We start from the raw sequence: 14,496 nt of genomic DNA, 5'->3' as shown, positions 1-14,496 counted from the left end.
AACTTTTTTAATAACAGTTATTCTGCGGGAGAGTCCACAAAATGGACAAGAATGGCCTTGAAGGAAATACAGATCTCAGAAGGGTATTTTTAATAGAAATGCCCTTGAAGGAAGCACATGTCATTCCTGGGAAATTTATGGTTGGCTTCACCACCAGCCTGCTTTATTCATTGTGGCTCCCCCTCTTTGCCCCTCCTAAGCCATTGCTCTGCCTGGTTTCAAGCACGGACTCAGTCAACACTGGGTTCTGAAGATTTTACTGGGGATGAGGAAGTCCATGCATCAACCATAGGCTTCATTCCAGGAATGGCCCCCTGATATTTCATGTCTTGAGGCTAGTCAGGTCACTAAAAGGTAAGAACAATGCCTATAAACCAATAACCCAGCCTGATGTTCTGGAATTAGGTCACAATGAAGGATACTTGGACTACTATGTGCCAAACACCTGTTCTAAAGCCATTCTCAACATTCCTGATTATAAATGCAACCTCCTAGTGGTTCTGGTTTTATATCTATGGGACTGTGTGATCACAAGAGCAAAAAAGCTCTCGTGTATCTGAAGACCAGGGTGGCCTATAAACCTAGAACTATCTCAGGACAAAGGAGAGATTGCACCAGCCCACAGAAAGCACCAGAAGGTCAAGTAGCTGGGAAAACCTGGGCAGGGGAGGCCCTCTCCAGAAAAAGTAGGCTGCCGGACCACACAGCCACAGAGACACGATGAGAAAACAGACAAGCGCCCTACTCAAGATCACAAGGACAACAGTTTTTCACTGAGAATTGGGGTAGGAGTAGGAAAATTGGCAATACGCCAGTTGTCCCTAGAATAAATCAGGTAAATTCTGCTCCAGAGAGGGCAGAGCTGGTGGTGCTGTTCTTCAGCGCAGCACAGCCTCTTTCTGCCACACCTTACTCAGCCAGGGCCAAGTTTGTAGACTGCAGCTGCTGGGTCTCCTGGCAGATGTTCTGCTCCACTGTGCCACACTGAGCTACGAACGCCTGACCTTTTTTTTTTTTTCTTTTTAACCAAACCTTTCCTTTTTGATCTATTGTCTTTGAAATTTTCTGGCAGGATCAGTGTGTCGATCTCTTCCAAGATCTTCATAAACTGTTTGGTTGTGGCTTTTCCTCTCCTATCAAGTTTGCAGAGAGCTTCAGTTTGCAAATCTTTGGCCAGAAAACCTTGCTGGAGTCCAGTAAGCTGTTTATTCAACTCTTACAGTTCGTCAACTTTCTTCTCCACAGGCTTCACCAAATCTTTCAATTTCTCCAGTTCAACCTCTTCCTCTGGACTGTTCTTTTTCCCAATTAACATGACTTGGCAACCATTTTGTATTCCACATGCTGACAAAGGTATCTACATTTCCTTCAGAGATGTTCCCTTAAATATGAGTTTCTGAAAAGACAGTGGAACCCCTGTGGCCTCTCCAACAACCTGGTTCAGGTCTTGGGCAATTGCTTCACCGCTGGACCTGCTGCAGGGTAACGTGAAGGTCATGCTTCTCATTGCTGTGAGTGACGGTCATGCTGAGCTTGGCTGCCACTATTTCCTCCTTGGTCACCTTCTCGCTCCAGGCTGAGCAGGGGTGGATTTTTTTCTTCACCTGTGGTGAGCTTGGCCAGGGGGTCCAGGATCTCCGACTGGTGAGGCGCCTGGCCTAGCCAGAAGCCCAACCACTTCCAGTCTGGATTCATCTTCTTCTCTTAGTTCTTTTATGACTCCCACTAGACTATAGGCAAATGGAAGCTGGAAGGCAGGTAGCACAGTGGTTGAGCAGTGGGCTCTGGGCCAGACTACTGTGGTTAAATCCTGCCTCCATTCTAACTCACCTTGGCCCAGTCCCTTCACCTTTCTCAGCCCCAGCTTATTCATCTGAAAAACTGGACACATATGCTCATAATCATAGCACTACCCAACTCATAGATCATAGTGATGATTCAATGAGATAAACCATGAAATGCCCTTAAGCAATGGCCCAGCATATGCTAAATGCACAATAGATGTTAGCTACTTTAATCAGTTGTGTCCTAGCTGTGCTAATAACATCTCAAGTTTGCTTCCCAGTTTCAGTAAAACAGATAACTTTAGATTCTAGAATCTCCTTTAATGAGCATTCCTCCCTCTAAATAGCTCCTATAGGAATAGGAAGTAAAGTGTAGGAATTTGCTCATTTTTTGATGTGATGTTCAGTGAGTAGGAGGGGAGAAAAAGAAAATAAGAGGACCACTCTCTCCTCAACCAAATAAGTAGAGCCATCTTATTTAGGCCCTGGGATTGTTTCAATCACTATACTGCTAAAAAGCAGCCATGGCAGCATTTTAACCTCTTTCTCAGGAAGGACAAGCTGCACAAAGGGGTCGTTTCAGAAGTAAAACTAATGAACTACCGGCTGCTAGTCTGCATAGTTTCCAATTCTTGGAAGTCTTCTCCACCCACTCTTCGCCCACACATCCTCCTCCTTCCACTTTGTGGTAGCCTTGGATATACCAGAGTGAGGGAGCAGGGACTGAATTGGCACAATCAGAACTCTAGGCATCACTGAGGCCTTGAACTCTTTTGCACTAGGGCCTGTTAAAAGCTCCCGCTCTTCAGGTACCATTTAGAGGACTCTTCCTCTCTGGAAAGAAGCACAGGCTTACAGGTTGAGTTACAAGTGCTACTTATTTAGAAAAGGGAAATATCTTTATTACACGCATGTCGTGTTATTTATCTCTGTAAGCTGTTTAGCCACCCTGATGAATAATTTATTCATTGCAATAATAATAAAGCAGGTACTAATCCCTGGGGGATTGGGGTGGGGACACACATTAGGAATGAGTTTTGAATTAATGTAAGCTTTCTGCTTAGTGTAAACTCCCCAAGAAGCAAACATTCTCCTCAGGATTTTAGCAATTCTGATTGCATGGTGGTTAGATAGGGGAATTTTCTTGCTTTTTGAAAACACACATTACGAAAAAGATACTTGCACACGCATGTTTATAGCAGCACAATTTGCACTTGCAAAAATATGGAACCAGCCCAAATGCCCATCAATCAACGAATGGTTAAAGAAATTGTGTATATATATATATATATATATATATACACACTACTCAGCCCTAGAAAGGAGCAAATTAATGGCATTTGCAGCAACGTGGACAGAACTAGAGACTATTATTCTAAGTGAAGTAACTCAGGAATGGAAAACCAAGCATTGTCTGTTCTCACTCATAAGTGGGAGCTAAGCTATGAGGATGAAAAGGCATAAGAATGATAGAATGGACTTTGGGGATTCGGGAAAGGGTGGGAGGGGGTGAGGGATAAAAGACTGCAAATTGGGTTCAGTGTATACTACTCTGGTGATGGGTGCACCAAAATCTCATAAATTACTACTAAAGAACTTCCTCGTGTAACCAAATACCACCTGTTCCCTAAAAACCTATGTAATTAAAAATTTTTTTTAAAAAAGAAAACATGCACTAAAGTATTTAGTGTTGCTGGGCACAATATCTCTAACTTGCTTGCAAATGGTTAGGAAAGCAATTGGTAAATCTTGATGAAAGGTAAACCAGAGTTCTTGTACTATTATTGCAACTTTTCTGTAAGTTTGAAATTATATTTAAATAAAAAGCTGTCCCTGAAAAATCAGTCTCAGATAATTTAAATCAGACTGACTATTTATTGGGACCCAGTTGCTCAAGGCTATACTTTCTCTGTGTCTGGCAACTGTTCTGTCACCTCGTTTGCCAGGGGGGGAAACTCTGACAGAGAGTTAGTAGGTTTGTTTTATGTCAGTGATTATTTGTCTCCTCTGATGGACTGTAAGCTCTTCTAGTACAAGAATTTGTTTTATTCATCTTCGTAACTCTTGCATCTACCATGGTACCTAACTTATACTAAGTGCTCTAAAACAATTTGTTGAATAAACAGTGTAATGGCTTTTAAGTGACCATTTGGAATTAGATTTCCAGTCGCAGGGCTTCATAAACAATTTAACCAACAGAAAATTCCATATTCCTTTTTTATTCCAAAATATAAATTATATACTTTCAGATTTGTTATCTAACTCTTATCACCCAAAAGTATGTCAACAATTTTTTAGAAGAGAGAATAGCCAAAACAAGGAGGCAAAGGAAATCCTATTATTTTATTGCTACGCAAGTGATATTGCTGCTGGATTAAGTATTTTAATTTTTCAGGGCTTATGGTTTATATCTTCAAAGGAGGATCTGTGCTTCTTGCTTTTCTGTTGAAAAAAATCTATTTCTTTTAGCCATTATATACATTTAGGACTAAGCAGAGCTTCAGGATTTAATATTCTTCTCAACCTGAAAGGTCACAGAGCATGATGGAAGATCGAGTTTGCTTTTCGGTTTTAATCTCTTCTATTCAGCTCTCATTTCACCCTTGTGAGTGCTATCAGTACCTGTACATATAATCTTATTCTTTTGGGCCTTTCTCTCATCACCTCAAAAAAAGCATCTCCTGATGTTCAGAACTTCTCTGATGTTCACAGTTACACCTCAGTATTACTACAAGCTGACCAAATGCTCACAGCCAGGCCATTTTTTTTTTTCCTGTGGGACATAAACAATCTCACAGAATACCAAACACAGATAAAGATACCCTGAGACCATTAGAAAATGAAACAGAACAAGGTCACTTCATAATTTTGTCTAAGCACAGACGAAATCCGAGCCACGGTGCCTTTCACGACAGGCCCAATCATAGGATTGCCCCCACTTCTGACAGCATCTGATCGAGAGCAAATCCCTGCTTCTTTGTTCCCCTCCCCAACATTCATCCAAAGCCCCAGTTTTATAATAGTTTCTTTCTAACACACTCTTACTGAGACACTGTAAGGTCCCCCATGATGTGTGTTTCCTCACTGCAACGAGTAAAAACCCATGTTGTTGAATTATAGCCGTGTTCCTGGTCATCCTTGGCTGAAGAGCATTGGCACACTATTCTGGGGAATATTCTTCCTGACCACACATTCAATCTACAAATATTTGAGGGGTATTTTAGGGTATCCAAAGAGGGTATGTCCAACTACTTGTTTTATTTAATCAGAAAGTATCTATTGGTAACGTTCATTAATTCATTCCAAAAGTATTTATTGAGCATTGACTCCATAGCAGGCACTGAACTGGGTGCTTTGGATAAAGACACATTACTTTCTCAATAAGCTCACATTCCGACAGGCAGGACTTCAGTACAGTATGATAAATTGTATAGTAGAAGTAAGAACCAGGTAGTGGTTTGCAAAAGAGGGCATGATTACTTGGGGAAAACTTGGAATACTTTAAGAAAGAAGAGCTACTTAGCTGATCCTGACAGATTATCAGTGTTGACCCATTGGACAAGGGAGGAAAGGGTATTCTATGCAGACAGAAGGCGCTTGAGGAATGGCTGGGATGCCTGGGATGAGAAAGTGGATGGTAAAGAAAAGTCTGGAGAGGAAGGCAGGGCCCCCCAATCATGAAGGGCTTAAGGGATTTAATCTTGCAGTGGCAAGGAGCTCACCAGAATTTATGGGGGGAATCAATATAAATATAAGCTGTAGCCCCTGCACTCAAAAAGTTTTCATTGTTGTTGGTGAGATAAAACTCACACATAAAAAACAACCAGAGAGCAACATAAGCAATATAAAATTGTAGTTCTCCTATCCTCTTGCTCTACCCTAGAAATTTCCTGTAAATAACTCCCATACCCATACGGTTATTTGCCAGAGGGCACTCTCTGGCCATGGGAGCATGCTTGGTTTGCCAGTAGGGTAGGACAGAAGTATCAAGTGTTAACTTCCACCCCGTCCCTAATAGTGACCCTAAACCGATTAGGGATGGAAATGAGTGGATACATATCTGAGCATCCTCAGCAATCAGCAGGATATTTCTGAGGCATATTTTACCCAGTATCTCAGAAGGTGGCCAGTGACACTGAGCCCCAGTTGTCCACAGTAGTAACCCTTTCATTTACACCCAGTATATTGATTTTCCTTCTTTTCTTTTGCCATGCTTCCTAAGATTATACCCCCTCCTCCAATAAACGAATTGCAGTCAAAACCTTGCTCAAGGCCCACTTTTTCCAAACCTCATACAAAGACAAGGGTCAAGTATTAAATTATGTTTTACAGTCTCTATCGGCTCTAAGAACTTCTGGAATAACCCATTTTTTTCTTCCAACCAGCATGCCTCACCCTTCTGCCCCCACCACGTTTGCTCTATATATTGCTCATTACCTTGCCCCTAGGTAGGTACCAGACTATCCTCAGGGTGTTGATGACCCCAGAGGATACTCAGCCTGGAAAGCCTCTACTCCCGTGAAAAGCTACTGCTTTTCGCCAGGCGTGGTGGCTCACGCTTGTAATCCCAGCACTTTGGGAGGCCGAGGTGGGTGGATCACGAGGTCAGGAGATCGAGACCACGGTGAAACCCCGTCTCTACTAAAAATACAAAAAAAATTAGCCGGGCGTGGTGGCAGGTGCCTGTAGTCCCAGCTACTCGGAGAGGCTGAGGCAGGAGAATGGCGTGAACCCGGGAGGCGGAGCTTGCAGTGAGCCGAGATTGCGCCACTGCACTCCAGCCTGGGTGACAGAGCGAGACTCCGTCTCAAAAAAAAAAAGAAAGAAAAAAGAAAAGAAAAGCTACTGCTTTTCTTCTAGTCTCATCTAGGTGAGTGAGTTGGCTGCCTTGCAACTTTCAAAAAACTCGTCACATTTTAGGGGCACTGAGACCAATGCCAGTCATTTCAGCTTCCTAAACATTCATAAATACAACAGCTGGGGCTTGGTAAACACATTTTTCCAGCTAGGGGTCACATAGAGTTCTGTGAGTAATGATAGCCTTAGTGCTGGACTTGGCCGTAAATTTATTCATCTAAGCATCCAGGGCATGTACCTACTCAGACTCTAGAAGAACATTTGAGCCTATTTCTCTGAAGCAAATATTAATGAGCCGGATATCTATTCTTGAGTCAGCTTACATTCCAATTATTATTAGCTGCTTACATCACTAAACTTGTATTTAGCATGACACCTGTTGCAAAGAGGATCATGTTTCTTTATGTCTGTAATAGCAATTTAAATCTCTAGGATCAGTCACAATTTGACATTTAATTTATTTCTATTACAACATGGACTGGAAAAAATCTTTTTGGCATGGTGAGATCGAGTAAGAAGCAAAACCAAAAACAGAAATTGGAATGTGATACCTTTTTAATAATTGGCCAAAGCTGGTAAGAACTTTGAGAGTATATGTTAAAACATGAAATTTAGTAAGTTAGCAGGTTATGAAATCGCCATTTAAAAATCAGTGAGGATGGTGATTAAATGGGTATATATTTTTACTAAAACTCATTGAACTGTGTACTTAAAATCTGTGCATGTTGTTGCATGTAGATTAGACCTTAATAAAGCTGATTAAAATTCACATATACAAACAATGAAGTTAGAAAACATAATGGAAGAGAAGACGTCATTTAAATGGCAAAGGATAAACCAAAATAAGTAAAATACAATACCTAGGTGAAAACTTACTTTAAAAATTTTCGAAACCTACATGAGAAAAACTAAAACACATTTCTGAAATATATGAAAATGACCATGAACAAATCAAAAGACATAGCATGTTCTAGGTTAGGAAGATTCATTATCATGAAGGTGTCAATTCTTATAAATTTGCATACTGACTGAATATTTAACAGTATTAAAGGATTATTAATTTTTATGTGATAAATATATTACAATTTTAAAATGTTTAATCTTTTAGAGATAGATCTTCAAGTATTTATGAATAAAATAATATAGTTTTCTGGGGTTTGCTTCAAAAGAATTCAGTGGTGGGGAGAGGGGGGAAGTAGGTGAGAATATAGGTGAATCAAGATGGTCATGCGTTTATAACTGTTGAAACTAAGTGATAGTACAAAAGAGTTTATTATTCTACTCTCCTTAGTTCTCCATATGATTTAAATTTTTTTCATATTAAAAATTTAAATAAAGCATAATCTGTTTTTAAATAAAGTATATTTGGAGACATAATTAATAATTTTCTATTTCTCTCCTTGTTGACCAAACAAACAAAACCTCAAATATAAACCAGTATCTTCCAAAGCCAAAACAAAAAGAAAGAAAGGGGGTGGAAGAAAGAGAGGAAGGAAGGAAGAAACAAAGGAAGGAAGAAAAATATGTATTGTCAAATAAGGTTAGAAAATATTGCAGACTTTTTTTTTACTCTCATAGATTCACAGTACATATTAGCCAGTAGTTCTTTCTAAAATTGATTAATTTTAATTTTTTGGTGTGTGACAGTCTCGCTCTATTACTCAAGCTGGAGTGCAGTGGCACAATGTCGGCTCACTGCAATGTCTGCCTCCCAGACTCACGCCATCCTTCCACCTCAGCCTCCCAAGTAGCTGGGACTACAGGCACGTGCCATCACACCCAGCTAATTTTCGTATTTTTTGTAGAGACAAAGTTTTGCCATGTTGCCCAGGCTGATCTTGAACTCCTGGGCTCAAGCCATCCACCCACCTTGGCCTCCCAAAGTGCTAGGATTATAGACATGAGCCACCATGCCTGGCCAATTTTACTTTTTAATTGACAAAAATTGTATATATTTTTTCATGTACAAATGTTGTTTTGAAATATAGATGCAACTGTAGAATAGTTAAATTGAGCTGATTAACATATTCATTACCTCACATAGTTTTTTTGTGGTGAGAACATAAAATCTACCCTCAGCAATTTTTAAGAATACAATACATTAATAACTATAGTCACCATATTTTACAATAAATGTCATGAACTTATGCCTCCTGTCTAACTGAAATGCTGTCTCCTTTGACCGACTTCTCCCCAGTCTTTCCCCTACCCTCACCCCACCCCGTGGTAACCACTGTTCTATTCTCTACTTCTATGAGTTCACTTTTTTAGCTTTCAAATATGAATGAGAACATGTGATATTTGCCTTTCTGTGCCTGGGTTATTTCACTTAACGTAATGTCCTCCAGGTTCATCCATGTTGTTGCAAATGACAGGATTTAATTCTTTTCAATTCCAATATATACCACATTGTCTTTATTCATCTATCTATTGACACTTAGGTTGATTCCATACCTTGGCTATTGTGAATAATGTTGCAATGAACATGGGAGTGCAGCCATCTTATTGACATACTGATTTCACATCCTTGGGATATATATCGAGTAGTGGGATTTCTGGATCATATGGTAGTTCTATTTTTTTTGTTTGTTTGTTTTTGTTGTTGTTGTTTTTGAGACAGAGTCTTGCTTTGTCACCAGGCTGGAGTGCAGTGGCGCGATCTCGGCTTTCTGCAACCTCCGCCTCCCAGGTTCAAGCAATTCTCCTGCTTCAGCCTCCCGAGTAGCTGGGCCTACAGGCACACGCCACCATGCCCAGCTAATTTTTGTATTTTTTTAGTAGAGATGTGGTTTCACCATGTTGGCCAGCATGGTCTCGATCTCTTGACCTCGTGTTCCGCCTGCCTTGGCCTCCCAAAGTGCTGGGATTACAGACGTGAGCCACCGCACTTGGCCTTATTTTTGCTTTTTGAGGAACCTCCATACTGTTTTCCACAATGGCTGTACTAATTTATATTCCCACCTACACTGTGTAAGTGTACCCTTTATCCCACATCTTCTCCAACACTTATATTTAATCTTTTTGATAATAGCCATTCTAACAGGTGTGAGGTGATAGTTTGTTGTGGTTTTAATTTGCATTTCCCTAATGATTAGTGATGTTAAGCATTTTTTTCATATACCTGTTGGCCATTTGTATGTCTTTTTTGGGGGGAAATGTCTATTCAACCCCTTTGTTTATTTTTTTAAATCAGCTTGTTTTCTTGCTATTGAGTTGTTTGAGTGTGTTATATATTTTTGATATTAACTTCTTATTAGATGTATGGTTTGCAAATATATTCTCCCATTCTGTAGATTGTTTCTTCACTCAGTTGATTGTTTCCTTTGCTGTGTAGTTTTTTGTGTGATATAATTTCATTTGTCTATTTTTGCTTTTGGGGTGATATAAAAAAATCATTGCCTAGACCAATGTTACGGAGGTTTTCCTGTTTTTCTTTTAGTGGTTTACAATTTCAGGTATGTTTAAGTCTTTAATCCATTTTGAGTTTATTTTTGTGTATGGTGTGAGATAAGGGTCTGATTTCATTCTTCTGCACGTGGAGATCCAGTGGTTCCAACATCATTTATTGAAGAGACTGTTCTTTTCCCATTGTGTGTCTTGGCACCTTTGTCTAAAATCAGCTTAACCAAGAAAGTGACGTGTGTGTGCACTGAAAACTATAAAACACTGTTGAATGAAATTGAAGAAGACACAAATAAATTGAAAGATATCCTGTGTTCATGGATTGGAAGAACTAATAGTGTTAAAATGTCCATACTATCCAAAGCAATCTACAGATTCAATGCAATGTCTATCAAAATTTCAATGATTTCTTTTCACAGAAATAGAAAAAAAACAACTCCTAATTCATATTGAACCACAAGGACCCCAAATATTCAAAGCAATTCTTATCAAAAAGAACAAACTGGATTATCACATTACCTAACTTCAAAATATGCTATAAAGCTGTAGTAACTAAACAGCGTGGTATTGCCATAAAAAACAGACACTTACACCAACGGAACAGAATAGAGAGCTCAGGAATATAACTGGTGATTCTTAATCAGGGTGAACATCAGAAATATCCAGAGAGGGATTATTTTCTGTTTCCTAGATCTTGGTGGGGCCCAGTCAATTCTAGCTTTTAAAAGTTCCCCAGGTGATTCTAATGTACATCTTTGAATGAGAGTCACTGATTGCAAGCATATAAAATGCCTAGAAAATTTCTGCAGTCAAGAAACTTGTTTGACATTGCTTACTTTGATATTTCCTAAACTTATGTGACCAAGGAAACTTTTTTATCATGTAACAGCTATTAAGAGCTCCCCAAAGCTGTGTTCTGTAACAGACAGCAAAATGCAAGTTTGAGCTTCTTTGAATGCTGTCTAAAAAGTAGGAGTTTGGGTTAGATTACCTCCAAGGTGTCTTCTAGCTGTAAAATTTGCAAATTGTAGGGTCCAGATCTTTAGAGTTTAAAGAGTGACTACTGACATATTTAACTTGTGCCTTTGAATTCAGCCAAATGATTTCTTCAATTAATAATATACCAGGAAATTGAAATATGCCCTTAGTCCATATTTTTGACAGCTTTCTGTCCTCCAAACTCACTCTCCTGTCTCCTTCCCCCACCTTTCAGCTCAAATATAACATCTGAATAAAATTAGTAAAACCTTCTAATGTATTTTTTTCACTTTTTAGTGGGAGGAATAGAATTTATGGCACTACCTTAAAAAATAAATTCTGCCAATAGGATAATTACAGCTTTCAAAGAGAAAAGTTTAAGAAGATATCTTTTTATTGACTCTTCCAATTAAAAAGCAAATGTCAATGTGAGCTGAGCCCTTTGGGAGTTAGTGGTTGTTGCTAGGGTGACCAACCATTCTGGTTTATCTGGGATTGAGCTATTTCCAGGAACACAGGACTTTCAGTGCTAAAATGAGGACAGTTTCCAACAAATCAGGACAGTCGGTTGCCCAAGTTGTTGCCAACCACTGTTTGAAAAAGATGCAGAAGGTGGGCAGTTTTCTCTGTGGGTCAAGGGACATTATGCATTTGCCTTTATCTTCTAGCTTTTTTCTACTCCTACCATCATAGTGACAGACTGTCGCTCAATGTCATCCATCTCATTATTACCTTTTCTTGCCTACTCAAAGGATGCTTTCAGGCAGCTGGGGTAGTTGGAGGGCTGCATCTTTTTCTATTTTACATCTGTCTTCTCTGACTTCTGATCTGTAATCCCATGGCAACCAGAGGAATAAAGAGTTGGAAAAACATCTTTGGTTGATTTCCATTTACATGACAATGTGCTGTATGTGGGTGAGTATGCAGGGGCAGAGAGAGGCACACGTTGGGAAACATGCAGTTGACTGGGAGGTGCTGAACACAGCTTTGCTTAGGGTTGAGCAACAAGCCAGCTGGTGCCCAATTTGTACTGTCCCTTATCGATTGATTAATTAATTGAAACAAGCACAAAACCAAAGGCTTATTTTGGATGCGTTAAAATAATATCTTTACCCAATCCTCGCTGGTAATTTATTTGTTGTTTACTTGGTTCCAAGGTTATGAAGTACCTATCACACTGGAAAGTTAATGCTTTTCAAGCAGTTTATCACCACCATCCTAGCTAAGTTTATTGGACCATAAAACTACCAGATGTGATAGATTATTAGTTAGCATCTATTGGTAAGTCACTGAGCTGGAGGTTTCAAGTGCTACACTGAATAACAAGGTTGACTCTGTTTTCCAAGCAGCAGCCTTTTAAAAAATACCACACTCTGTTTGGGCGTGGTGGCTCATGCCTGTAATCCCAGCACTTTGGGAGGCAGAGACGGGTGGATAGCTTGAGGCCAGGAGTTCGAGACCAGCCTGGGCAACATGGTGAAATCCCATCTCTACTAAAAATACAAAAATTAGCCGGTGTGGCATGTCCGTAGTCCCAGCTACACAGGAGGCTGAGGCATGAGAATAGCTTGAACCCCAGAGGGGGTGGTTGCAACCTAGGTGACAGAGTGAGACCCTGTCTCAAATATATATGTGTGTGTGTGTGATATTTTATATATATATTGTATATATATATGTGTATATATATATCATATATATTTCGTATATATATATCATATATATATGTCGTATATATATATCATATATATATGTCGTATATATATATCATATATATGTCGTATATATATGATATATATATGTCGTATATATATCATATATATGTCGTATATATATCATATATATTTCGTATATATATATCATATATATTTCGTATATATATATCATATATATTTCGTATATATATATCATATATATATTTCATATATATCATATATATCATATATATATTTCATATATATCATATATATATTTCATATATATCATATATATATTTCATATATATATCATATATATATTTCGTATATATATCATATATATATTTCGTATATATATCATATATATATTTCGTATATATATCATATATATATTTCGTATATATATCATATATATATTTCGTATATATATCATATATATTTCGTATATATATCATATATATATTTCGTATATATATCATATATATATTTCGTATATATATCATATATATATTTCGTATATATATCATATATATATTTCGTATATATATCATATATATATTTCGTATATATATCATATATATATTTCGTATATATATCATATATATTTCGTATATATATCATATATATATTTCGTATATATATCATATATATATTTCGTACATATGATATATATTTCGTACATATCATATATATTTCGTACATATATCATATATATTTCATACATATATCATATATATTTCATACATATATCATATATATATTTCATACATATATCATATATATATTTCATACATATATCATATATATATTTCATATATATATTTCATACATATATCATATATATATTTCATATATATATTTCATATATATCATATATATTTCATATATATATTTCATATATATATTTCATATATATATTTCATATATATATTTCATATATATATTTCATATATATATTTCATATATATATTTCATATATATATTTCATATATATATTTCATATATATTTCATATATATATATATAATTTATTATCTCTTAGTTTTTCTGGGTTAGAAATCCAGGCACAGCTTATCCGAGCCTCCTGGCACAGAGTCTGTAATGTGCTACAATCAGGATGTTGACTATGGCTGCAGCCTCATCTCAAGGCTCCAGCAGGGAAGGACTCACTTCCAAGCTCACTTATGTGGTTGCTGGCAGGTTTCAGGGCCTCAGTTCCTCATTAGCTCTTGAGTGGAAGCCACTCTCAATTCCCTGCCACATGGGCCTCTCCAACAGAGCAACTTGATTAATCAAATGCAGCAAAATGTTCTGCTAGCAAGATAGAAGCCAGTCTTGTATAACTAATCATGGAAGTGAAATCACTTTAGCCACATTCTATTTGTTAGGGGCAAATTACTAGGTCCAGCTCACACCTAAGGGGAGAGAATTGTACATGGATGTGAATACCAGGAGACAGGGCTCATGTGGGGCCATATTAGAAGTCTCCTTTCCATGAAGTAGTTTCAGAAGGAGTATAGCAAATTGGTTGGCTGAGCTGCCTCTGAAGCCTTGTTTGGACTCTTGGCATTGCCACTTACTAGCTATGTAGCCTTGAAAAAAGTTACTTAATCTCTTCAAAGCCCAGTTCACTCATCTATTAATCAGAATAATAATTAGCTCTCCAGGCAGTTGAGAGGATTAAATTAAGGGAAATTACATATGTGGACATTTAGCATGGTGCCTGACACATGACAGGTACTCAAACACAAGACTTGTCCTAGCCACGGTTTCCCAGCAGCA

General features: G+C 38.0%; 1 pseudogene; it reads right to left on the bottom strand.

Moving 5' to 3' along the window:
* Nucleotides 1-854: 854 nt before the first annotated feature.
* LOC129475282 (BAG family molecular chaperone regulator 1-like) lies at nucleotides 855-4,784 on the bottom strand (annotated as a pseudogene).
* Nucleotides 4,785-14,496: the final 9,712 nt, after the last annotated feature.

Source organism: Symphalangus syndactylus, chromosome X (genome assembly GCF_028878055.3).
Source record: "Symphalangus syndactylus isolate Jambi chromosome X, NHGRI_mSymSyn1-v2.1_pri, whole genome shotgun sequence".
Lineage (NCBI taxonomy): Eukaryota > Metazoa > Chordata > Mammalia > Primates > Hylobatidae > Symphalangus > Symphalangus syndactylus.
Note: the sequence above shows the minus strand (reverse complement) of the source record. Positions and strands in the feature narration are given on the sequence as shown.